Source organism: Sturnus vulgaris, chromosome 1 (assembly GCF_052056855.1).
Source record: "Sturnus vulgaris isolate bStuVul1 chromosome 1, bStuVul1.hap1, whole genome shotgun sequence".
NCBI lineage: Eukaryota > Metazoa > Chordata > Aves > Passeriformes > Sturnidae > Sturnus > Sturnus vulgaris.
The window spans coordinates 8,165,286-8,177,284 of NC_142243.1; positions in this window are offsets into that span (position 1 = coordinate 8,165,286).

Consider the following 11,999-nt stretch of genomic DNA (forward strand, 5'->3'; position numbering starts at 1 on the left):
CCATGGAGAGCTGATGTGCACCTTGTCCAGCCCCAGCACAGGAGGTGGTGTCTCTGCAGAGCCCGGGACATCTTCTCAACCCACCACCGTGGTTCCTGCACCTCTGAGGATGCACTTGAGCTTTTAGCAGGACCTGAGGTCCTCCAAAATGGATGGAGTCTGCTGCAGTGCCTTGGTGGATTCATTCCCAGAATTAAGTTGTTTTCTAGCACTAGGACATTTGTGCAGCTTATCCACTACACAAATGATTTTTTGTGTCATAATAGTTTGCTTTGGGATATATCTTTTAACCTCTCAAGTGCTCAGAGGGGCAGGACACAGGTAGTTTCTCCCCATCTCAGCCATTCCCCTGTGGATGGAGCCACCAGTGGAAGGGGATCACCAGAGCTGCTGTGCTCAGCTCAGAGGATCCCAGCTGGGTGCTCCTGCCTGGCCTTCTCCCCATCCACGTGTCTGGACACGGGTGGAGGGAGATTCATTAACTCTGTGCTTCTGTTGGAATTCCTCTGCTGTGCCAATCTCCTGCTATCTGATCATTTCCAGCAAATTTATCTGGCCAGTCACGTAAAATTACTGCAAACTCTGACAAACTAGGGCAAACCATTTATTAAACTCCCAGATGAAACAATTTACCGTTTCTACTATCATTTAAATACAAATGGCTTTTCTTGGATTCTAGTGAAAAACAAGGTAAACTGTTAGAAATACATCAATGACATGTACAACTCCACAGACTGGGTTTATGTCTTTTGCTAAATGATGTCTTAGAAAGCATTTCTGTGTGGATTTCATTTCTTAATGTGGTTTATGGCTCCAGAAGCTTCATGAGCCAGTGAGTGTGTAGCCTCCTCTCTACTTGACAGTACAAGACTGATACCCTTTACTTTACTTTGATCAGCCCATGCTAAAACTGATATTTCTTCTACTGCAATATCTTTTTACCTTATGACTGACAAATCCTCTCTGACTCATTTTTTTTTTTCTCAAATACTGCTGGATTCAGTTCCTATTTTTTTCCTTAACTTTATGAGTAACTACCTATTCCCGTAGCAGCAGCTGCAGAAATCCCTCCTCAGCCCAGTGCTGCTGACAATGGCCTGTAGCAGGTATTTCGGGGAACAGTGTAAAAGCAGAGCAACTGCAGAGGGATACTTTATTCTGGCACACCCTCCCTGCAGTCTGTGCCTTAGGGGCACCGTGAGCCAGAGATTGTATCTGCATCTTTGCGTTTTGTAACGCTCGATGAATTTTTCAGCCAGGAATTTGTCTAATTGCTTTTTGAGCCCATTTATGCTTTTGGCCCCTACAACATCCTGTGGCATTGAGTTCTGCAGTTTAATTATGCACCATGTGAAAAAAAATATTGTTTTAAATCTGCATCTCCATATTTTTATGTGATACCCCTCTTTGATACCCCCTTTCTTGAAGAGTAGTAATTAATTTAGAACACACTGTCCTTTTCTTATATTTAGAATGGTTTCTCTTTATATCTACTATCCTGCATTTATCAAATAAATTTCATTTGACTGTTTTCATCAGCTGGTCACTAATTAACATGAAAACCTTCAGCCATACATCATAATTAGTTTTTGCTTTTAATTTTGGTGGTGGTTTTTTTGGTTGTTGGGGGTTTCTTTTGGTCATGTTACTTCTCAGCTCCTTTTCCAGATGGTTTATTACTATTTTGAAGAGCAGAGGTCCCAGGATGGCTCTCTGTGAAACTCCACTGATAATCCCCAGCATGGTAAAACATGACCATACATTTCTACTCTTCTTTTCTCCTTTTTTCTAGTTAGTCTTTCACACAAGAATCTCTTTACCCACAAGTGTTCATTTTCCCTAAACAGGCACTGAAGGACCTTGTAGGAAACATTAGGGATCTAAGTGCAATATGGGAACAGCCATAATGGGTCTAACTTAGCCCCATGCAAAGCCATATTCCTGTTCCACTTTCTAGGTATTCTTGCTGCACACTATGCCTTGGGGCTTTTTTTTTTCTTTCCTTTTTACTATAGTCATATTGCATGCTTACTTAGGATTTCTGGTTTACTGGAACAGTCAAGCCTGTTTAGTTCTCACTTTTGAAACAAAATAGATTTTATAATCAAAGCTATGAGCTCTCCTTCACCTCCCAATAGATTTTGGCCTTTTACAGAAACCATTTTCAGATCCAGGCTGGTTACTGTCTGGATATTCAGAGTAACTTCCCTGAAAAGACAGTGGGCATGAAAAGAGATTGTTGCTAGATAACACTGTGTGCTTGTAATTAAGTGATATACTAGGGTTGAAAGGAGCCTCCCAAAAAGCATGTCAGGAGCAGTACAGTGTTTGCTCCTCACAGACTTTGGGGTGGTGCAGGAGAATATTCAGCTGGGAGAAAAAGGGAGTGAGGTATGGGTCAGGAGAGGAGAGAGCTCTTCAGAGAACAAGGGAAGGGAGTACTGCAGGGACAACATGGACCCAAGAGTTAGCTTTTCTTTGGGGAGTGTGTAGCAGTTACTCCCTTTATATGTAAGTGGAAATGGCTTCCTGTGTTTCTCTTGCATACTGGGAGTGAGGACTGGCAGTAAGAGGGTGCATTAAAGTGCCCTGTGGGACTGGGTCCTTCTGTGCACACCTCCTCTGGACAGCCTCCAAAAGATGTGGCAGATTGTCAGTTGGTGGGGACTTTGGTGTTTCACCTTTTCCTGAGCCTCCAGCATCTGCTCTGAGTGAATCAAAGGCTATGCTTCACCTCTAGTCTAGAGGAATTCTGGGCTTGTCTAAAATCCTCAGATAGGATTGATAGCCTTGATTGTCTGTGCTGGGCTCCATGAGTACAGGGGATATGCAGCAAAGCCACAATCCAGGTGGATGATTCTATGATTCTTGTGTCAACACACTCCAGCTGTGCATACAATACACAAAACCTGCGTGTTGTATCTCAACAGAGTTCCCTTACTCTCAAATATAAGGTAAAAAAATCTCTCTGAATTCCTTGCCTTCTGTGTGCCACCATTTACTCATGCTTGTCTGGCTTGCTGTCATTTCCAGAGGCACAGGCAGGTATGTGGCATCTCACAGCAGCACACACCTTCTGGCAGGCTCAGCATCTATCTTCTGATCCTTCAGGCCTGGCCCGTTTCTGCACACAGTTCTTGGCAAAAGTTGTCTTGATTTTTCATCCCTGAGGCCTTCTTAGAGACATTGACTAAGCTGAAAAAATAGGGACAGGATTTTAGAAGTAGACAGAAAATTGTGGATGTTCTGCTTTTCTTCCCCCATGGTGCCTATCCAGCTATAAAAACATTAGTTTTTCATGCTGCCCATCTTCCCAGGCTGCAAACATGATTCTCCTTTGACACTGATCATGAAAATAGTTCTGCTACATTTCTGCATCTCATCCTCTGTTTTTCCCACCCAAATAGAGCTGTCCTTTTCTTCTTCAGGCATGGCCCTTTTCTGTCTTCCCTTTGACCACGTGGTACAAAACTGCTTCATTACTGCAAATTGACTGATCATTATTTTTTCAGAAAAATCTGAAACTCTTTGCCAATCTTTTTGTCTGTCGAGATTCAATTAGATAGATATGTCTTTAAAATTAAATTCTATTATTTTAATTGAATTGGAATAAATGCCGCAAGAGAAATAAAGTAACAACAGTAACACAAAGAACCCTATTGGCATGGTGAGTCCTTATCTCCAAAGCACATCCAGCACTATTTCATATCCAGTCCCTGGTTTAAATTCCAGGTGCAAAGCATGGGTAATCAAAAAGTTTTCCTTAACTCACCAGAACATCACATTCCAGACCTTAACTGTATGGTGACTGTGTTGTCACAACAGCTCTTCAGCTTTCAGGCAGAACAGTGAAATATATTGGCCTACAAATTAGCCAGAAGCTGAAACCTTCTCTTCATTGCATCCCATGCCTGTCCATCAGTGTCATGATTCTTGATTTTCTTATAATTTTCCTGTTTAATGTTGGTGATTCACTAGTACAGTGGGTCCATCCTGCTGAGTTTTCAGAGGCCAGCATCTTGGTACTGCACCTAGAAGAGGCAGGCTTGGGTTTTTCATTACATGGGAATTTCTCATGATTCAGCACTCAACCTTTGTCACTGAGACATTATTTCATCTTTGTTTTTCTCCAGTGCCAAAGGGCTTTATCTAAGACCTATAACCAGTTTTTTAACAGCTATTCAACGACAAAGATCCTGTGTTCTGTTTGTGTGGATCAGGTCAGAGCAGGGATTAGGAGGCTTATGCTTCTAACACCAGTAGCTGGACAGGGGTAGTGGCCACGTCCTCTGTGAGGAGGAAGGAGAGTTTGAAGAGACTTTGGAGAGTTTGAAGCAGCGAATTTAGGTCTCAACAAGCACCAGATATTCTCACCAGTGGTGAGAATGATTAGTGCTTCTTCCTGAGAAGAGGTGTAGTTTCAGGAATGAGATGTCTGCTCTGTGGTCAGAGAGAGATGACTCTATATAAACATTTCTGATGAAAGGTAGTACAAATGGCTCTTATTTTCCTCCATGGGCCCCTTTATTCACTTGTAGATCAAGATAAATAATATATGAGTGCATGAGTGCAGACATAGATCACACCTTCTCAGAGACCAGATATTTCAGTTCTTTTAAAGATTTCAGTCCAGAAATAAAAGACAGCATTGGTGATCTTATTGGTCATCATGTAACATGCAGTTGTGCCTTGAAAATTAAATATATAATGCCTTTGGGGTGAGGTCAATAAATTAACCTTGCATTAGATAGTTGGATCCAATGAGCAAAAATTAACCTATTTGTTGTCTTTAATCATAAACAACCTCAATTTCAAACTTTGCTAATAGTTAGAGCAGTAAATAAACCTCTGTAGATTTCTCTCTCCCTCTTAGGCCAGCCAATATCATTAACCACATCTTCTACTTTTATGTTAGTGTTCATGAGGTGCATTTGAAAGGTCTTTTTGCCTTCCTGGTGTAACATTTAGGATGAGTCTGTTAGTGCTGGGGCAGCTTATGATATTTGCCACCATTTGATGAGAAGAAATAGCAGTCTCATTTCTTTTTTTAGCAGTGGAAGGCTCTTCCCCAATCAGCAGAGCTGTTCCTCTCCTCATCAGGGTGTCACAGATAGCATGGTCAGAAGAATGAGGTGGTTGTGGTGATCTCTTCTGGCCTTGAGCTTATGTAATCCACTGTTTTCCATCCATGATCCACGCAGAGGACAAACTCTGGATTGTCCCCAGTGTTATTTCAGACAAATGAAACTATTTCAAATAACAACAAACACTGGACCTCAGGCTTCAGGGACCAAGGAAGGCATTTCTCTTTGGCAAAGAACTGTGTGCACACACAAAAAACCTCACATAAACACATGTGGAATGTAAAGAATATATCCCACAGTTTAAGAGAAACCCCCAGATGGGACAGCATAGTGTTCCCAGGTGACACGTACAATCATCTTTGCCTGAGTGTTGACCAACATTCCTGGTTCATGGTCTCAGGTCATGCTGATCTCCAGATTTTGGGACTGGGTAGGTATTTTCCATGAGGTTAAACTGCAAAAAGTCAGGATCGTTCTTCTTCCATTGTTGCCTAGAAAGTGTGGGGATTATTTGGGTTTATCCCAGTTAATCAGTTCTCTGTCAATGCAGGACTCTCAGCCTCTGTTTTCTGAGTCTTATACAGGAGTACAAATGAGATAATTTGGTGGATTATTTTGTTCTTGAACCATAAAATACTGTGAAATTGGAATTTGGCACATTTGGCTAGTACTCAAGCAAAGACAGAGTTGTTGCTGCCATAATTTAAAGAGAATGATGATGGGAATGGATGTAATATGCCCTTGAGAATTATGAGCTTTTATACCCAAATCAAATTATAGAGGTTAGAGCAATGAGCAAAACCAGGCTGCAGTGCAGAGATTCTGGGGTGTCTGGAGGTAGTATTTGCCCTTGCTCACCTACAGACCCCCTGTAAAGTGGAGCAGCTCTGCTGCAGTCAGCACAACCATGTCCATCCCCAGCCAGCAGATAATTTCGCCCTTGATCCCCCCATGTGTGGCTGTGCATGAGAAATTTGATGACCTTCTGTGCCAGGTTTACAGCAATGGTGGATAAAGGCAGAGCACCAGGTGTCATCTAAATGAACTTGTGCAAAGCTTTTGACACTGTCCCACACAACATCCTTGTCTCTAAACTGGAGAGGAGTGGATTTGATGGGTGGAGTAGTTGGTTAAGGAATGGCTTGATGGTTGCACTCAAAGAGTGGAAGCCAGGGAATAGTGTTCTGGAGTTAGGAGTGGGATTAGGTTTACTTAATATTTTTTCAGAGACATGGGCAGTGGAACTGAGGCACCATCAGCAAGTTTTCCAGACACCAAGCTGAGTGATGCAGTCAAAACCCTGGAGGAAAAGGATGGCGTCCAGAGGGACCTGGACAGGCTGGAGAGGTGGGATTGGGTGAACTTCCTGAAGTTCAACAAGGCCAGGTACAAGGTCCTGCACTGAGTTGGGGTGATCCCAAACACAAAGGCTGGGCAGAGAATGGATTGAATGCAGCCCTGGGGAGAAGAACCTGGGGGTGTTGGTGGATGAGAGTCAGAACACGAGCCAGTAGGGTGTGCTTGCTGCCCAGGAAGCCAAGGGTGTCCTGGGCTGCATGGCCAGCAGTGTGACCAGCAGGTCAAGGGAGGGGATTGTTTCTCTCTGCTCTGCCCTTGTGAGACCCCACCTGCAGTGCTGCATCCAGCTCTGGGTCCCCCAGCATAAGGACATGGATCTTTAGGAGTGAGCCTAGAGGAGGGTCATGATCACAAAACTGGAGCTATGAAGGGAGAGGGCTATTAGAATTGGGGCTGTGTGAAAGCAATCAAGATTTTAAAAAAATGCAATCCTAAAGTAACGCTAATAATCTACATAGAGATTATTTTCATAACCCAGAGAAGGTGAGGGAGAACCTTCCAACTCAAACCCTCCTATGATTCAATTAAATCATAGCCATAAACACAGGAAATAACAAGATACTCCAAAATGTCACGTTGAGGGTGATAAAAGCACTGATCTCACTTATTGCCAGGTCTCCAGGCAATATTGATAGGAAAGGAGTGTCAGGGTAACAAGTGGCAATAAGGAAATATTTTTCCTGGAAACTCAATTAAAATTAAACCAAACACAGCCATCTCCTTCTTTAGACCAGAGAGTTCAGCTGGCAGCTCTGAGAGTTAGTTCTTTATGACAGTGTTTAGCAGCACTTCTCTTATGAGAAATAGCTAGTAAAATATTCACCTTCTCTGTGGGACTTTATACATCAGGGCCAGGATACCTCATTAAGCTTAGTCCATGGTTTAAAGCGTTTTTCACCACTCTCTGGTGAGATAAATCTGAGATAATGGTAGATTTGATAAGACAGCAGTTTTATGATCCAAATACATTGCGTTGTCTATGAATATAGCCTATTTTTGTCAGTTACATTGGAAAGAAATAAATTACTCATCAGTCAATCCATTATTATTATAATAAGAGCACGGCACTACTTAATTGCTTCAGTTAAGTGGATATGACTTTGCCAATGCTCATAAATGCCATTACATCAATCCACAGAAATGGACCTGTTGATTTATTAGATGATGATGGACAAAGAAGATGTTGCAATCTCTTTTATAATTTAACCTGTGCTTAAGATATATAGGTGTTTAAGGCGAATACATGAACAGTTATTACCACAGAGAGGGAAAGGGAAAAGGGAATTGTAAACCATAACAACCTCCATCAAGTACATGCCTATTTTGGTATGTGTAATAATCCAGAACATACCTTTATGTAACTCTCTATGGTACTTAAGCTGCTGTGGGCTATCAAGTACAGTAAACCCACATTTAATCAAAGGACTATGGCATGTGATTGAGTACTGTAAATTTTCTTTTCCATAGAGAAATGCAACTGCAGAACAGCAGTCCCACAGATGAACTGCAGTCATGTGGATTGTCTAGCAATAATACATTTCTCAGATGAGCTCCTGGTCCCTCACTGGTGGTTCATTCCCCGAGTGCCTGTTTTAATTTATTTATATATTTTTGATGACAAATCCCTACTGCGTAGTAAGCCAGTGAAGGCAGTCCCTGTAAGGATATCATTATTAGGAATAAGGACAAACAGCCTGTTGTGGTTTGATAAAGTACCTGCTCCTCAGTTATTTTTGCACAATTCCATTTGTTTGCACAAAAGGCCTTCTGTATGCTGGATAAAGGTCAGAACTGACACAAAAATGGAAGTAATCTCAATTCTTGTGAAAGCTGTTTCTATTTGCCTTTTGCTCTTCACTGAGTCACTGAAACAATCTATGTTTATATGTTCTAGTTTTCTATGTGTGTTTTGGGATAAAGGTATTTCTTGAGAACAGCCTGATTGGGGAGCTTTAAAAGATGGTCTTCCAGACGCCTTCTTCACCAAGTAGAAAGGCCAGGTTTTCTCAAGTGTCTGAATCCCATTTCAGCACCTGACCAGAGCAGTCCTATTCAGTTAATTCCTCCCACACAGAGCCCTGGAAGACCTTTCTTGAGAAGGTCTTTAAAAAGCTGCACAGTGTGTCTACAAACATAGATGTTAGTTGTTTAAAATTCCAGCTCAGAAAGTCTGTGGAAAAATCTACATAAATTCAAAAGTTCATATGCAACTCCGAGTAGCTGACAGAAAAGAAATAGGTTGAAATTTAATCTGTTTCAATTAATTAAATATTGAGATTTGATATTTTTACTATTTGCACTTTTGACTCCCCAGTGGGTATAATATTATATTAGGCTTCCCAATAAGTCTTCTAATTATAATGTCTAGAAGGTCAACTTCTTATTAGAAATAAAAATTAAAACTTTGGAATGATACTGAATGCTGTAGCATCTGCAAAGCAGCCATGCCTGTATTAGCAAAAACCAGATTCCTGTGCCCATTATTCAAGCTGAATAAATACATTTCTTCATGAGAAGCTTCCTTGAAGTCAGTGGACTGTGCAGTAAGTCTCTGTTTGCTGTGATTGAAGGCACCAGGCTCTGACCTCAAATAAGGAAAGAGATTTTGATTTTGCCAAACCTTTGGACCATATTGCACAAGATGGAGTTCCGGGTATGCTGGCAGAGGAGAAGCCTGTGCAGCAGTGAAGATGTCTGAGTTATCTCAGGAGGGAGCAGAATGGTCAGTCCCTTTTGAGAGTTGCTCTTTGGGCCTCACAGCCCATTCAACCTCCTTGTGTAGGAGGACACCAAAAGGAAACCCACAAACACAATTTCATGGGCTGCTTCTCTGGCCATCAAACTCACCAACAAGGGGAAGAGAGAGCACCTTATGTCTGTCCTAGGAGCTCCAACACCTCTGTTTCAGACAACATGGAGCCTCTTCTCCCCATGAAAGCTTGAATCTTCTGATGGAACCATGAAACCTTGGATAAAGTTTCCAAGGAACCTGCTCAGACCGAGGGCTGTCCCTGATCACACCCTCCAGAGAGATTTTATCAGGTTGCTGCAGTGGGTATATTTCTGGTTGGCATTTTCAGGAGAGCCCCAAGAGACCTGATGAAGCATATCAGAAAACACAAGAGCCCATCCTATACATGTCAGAGAGGGATCTGGATCTAGCCTGGATTAAAAAGCATCTCTAGTACACTGACTTCGGTAGCATAACTGACAGCAGGATTTGGCCCATTGTTTCCTGGGAAAATTAATGAGCTGTAAGAAAAATATCTGACCATCATTTGACTTATCAAAGCCATTGTGACTCCTTCCCTAAATAACATTAAGATGAATCACCTATTATTTGAGAATTGAGAGTCACGGTAGTGACTGAAGCCAAGTTAGGAAAATAGCACTGCCATTACTAGCTTTGCAGGATTGAACTTGACTTGGAATCTGGGGTTTTGCCCTGACAATACCACAACGTTTGAAATCTTATTTACTTTGTGGGGTTTCTTTTGTACTAATCTACTCACTCTAACATCACATGAAACCTTTAATAGGTGTCCTACATACACGGAATTTATCGTCAGCTGCTTGAATCCTGTCTCATGTGCAATGGTGCAAATAAGAATGAGGGTGCTGCAACCGGTGCAGAAATGTCTGGTTTTGTTTTGCAAAATGCAGTCGTTGAATTTTGCAGTAACAAAATCGGACCTGTATGTAGATTATTTGCATTACTTTGGGGTTGCATTTTTCTTATCTTATTGATTTCACACATTTTTAAAGTGGCTTTTCTATGTTCTTTACTCTCTCACGGCTTCAGTTGCACAAATGGAAAAATATGGGAACCCTCTGGTGGCCAAAATAATATCTATAAATCCCACTCAGCCTTAAGCACCTCAGCATGATCTAGTGACAGGGTCAAACTCTGTTGGAGTTGTATTATTAATATGTTTCATCACCTTTGTCTTCTTCTGTCCATGTACCTTTGTACATGACCTGTATGTCATTGCCTCTCACATGAAATGCCCTGCATTTATCTAGATAATTTAAACAACATGTTTTTTATTGTGGTTGAAGGTCTGTTGGTCTTTAATTGCTGATCACATGCTTAGTGATAGGTGCATTTCATAACAATTAAATCATGACAAAATGGATTAAACAGTAATCAGGACTGCCTATCGTGGATTCTCTGTGCAGGTCAGTCCAGATGTGAGAATGCTTAAAGCTAATAGAATCACAGAATTGTTTGGGTTGGGAGAGACCTTAAAGCCCATCTCATTCCAATGCCCTGCCATGGGCAGGGACACCTCCCACTATCCCAGATTGCTCCAAGCCCCAGCCAACCTGGCCATCAACACTTCCAGGTATGGGGCATCCACAACTTCTTTGGGCAACTTGTTCCTGTGCCTCACCACCCTCTTAGGAAAGAATTTCTTCCTAATATTTAATCTAAACATACTAGCTTTCAGTTTAAAGCCTTTATCCTCAAGACCAGATGAAATTTTCCATCATTCCTCTCTCTCCCCAGTTAGGGGAATTTAAACCATAAAAAAAGTGAGCCTTCCAGTGGTTGGAAAAATCCAGATAAATCCAGGGGTAGTGACCAAGGGTTAGAGTTTGGGGCAACTGAGAAGCAATGAATTGGTATAACCTGCCTGCCCACTATGGAGAGGCTTCTTTTCTACCCTTCTGTCATGAGCAAGGGCATAAGGTTTCCAGCAACTTCTACTGCAGTGGCATTGGACTTTTTTTGGTCTTGTCAGCTTCATTATTGTCTCCAAATAAAAGACTAGACTCCTCTCAATTTGCTTTCAAAGTGCAAGGTAAGCCCATAGGACTGTTTCATTCTTCTTAGCAATCTTCCCTGGAAGCTGTAGAAGTATTTAAATTCTGCCAGAGATCTATGGACCACAGTCTGCTAGTGCCCTCCAGTTTGTCAAATGGATGAAGGTCTGGTATGAATCACCACTTTTCCATTTTGTGCCATTGTACAATCAATACACACTAATATAAGTGAGGATGCAATGGCCAAGGCTCCAGGGGGAGTTGGACCCCACAGACTGCTGCATCAGAAAATGGTTGCATCAGATTCCTGCTCTTTTTTGCTGATGCTAACATAAATTTTATTGCTACGTTGGCAAATTTGGCCCACTGAAACTCTTGTGACAATTGCGACAATCAGCATTTCCTGATCAATTTTTGGTTGCATTTTTATTCCTTTCTTATAGGGAAATAAAATGTTTTGATTTTCACATATTGATTTAATTATTTCTTGAGAAAGACTTCATCCGGACCATTATGTACAAATTTATGGTCATAAAATGCATCAAGGAATATGTATATATGCTGCTTACTTAGATGCTAAGCTCTTCAGGATAAGGATCATGCAACTTTGCCTTGTAATGCTTTGCAACACCCACTGTGACACAGATCATTTGCAATGCCAGATTCCACATGTATTGTGGTTTCTTACTTGGCTTCAGCTACTGGGTATCAATGAAGCAGTAAAGGGCTGTTCTTCACCTGCTCTCCTTTGCCACCTGAAATTTAAGGAGTCTAAATCTGAGCAAGTCA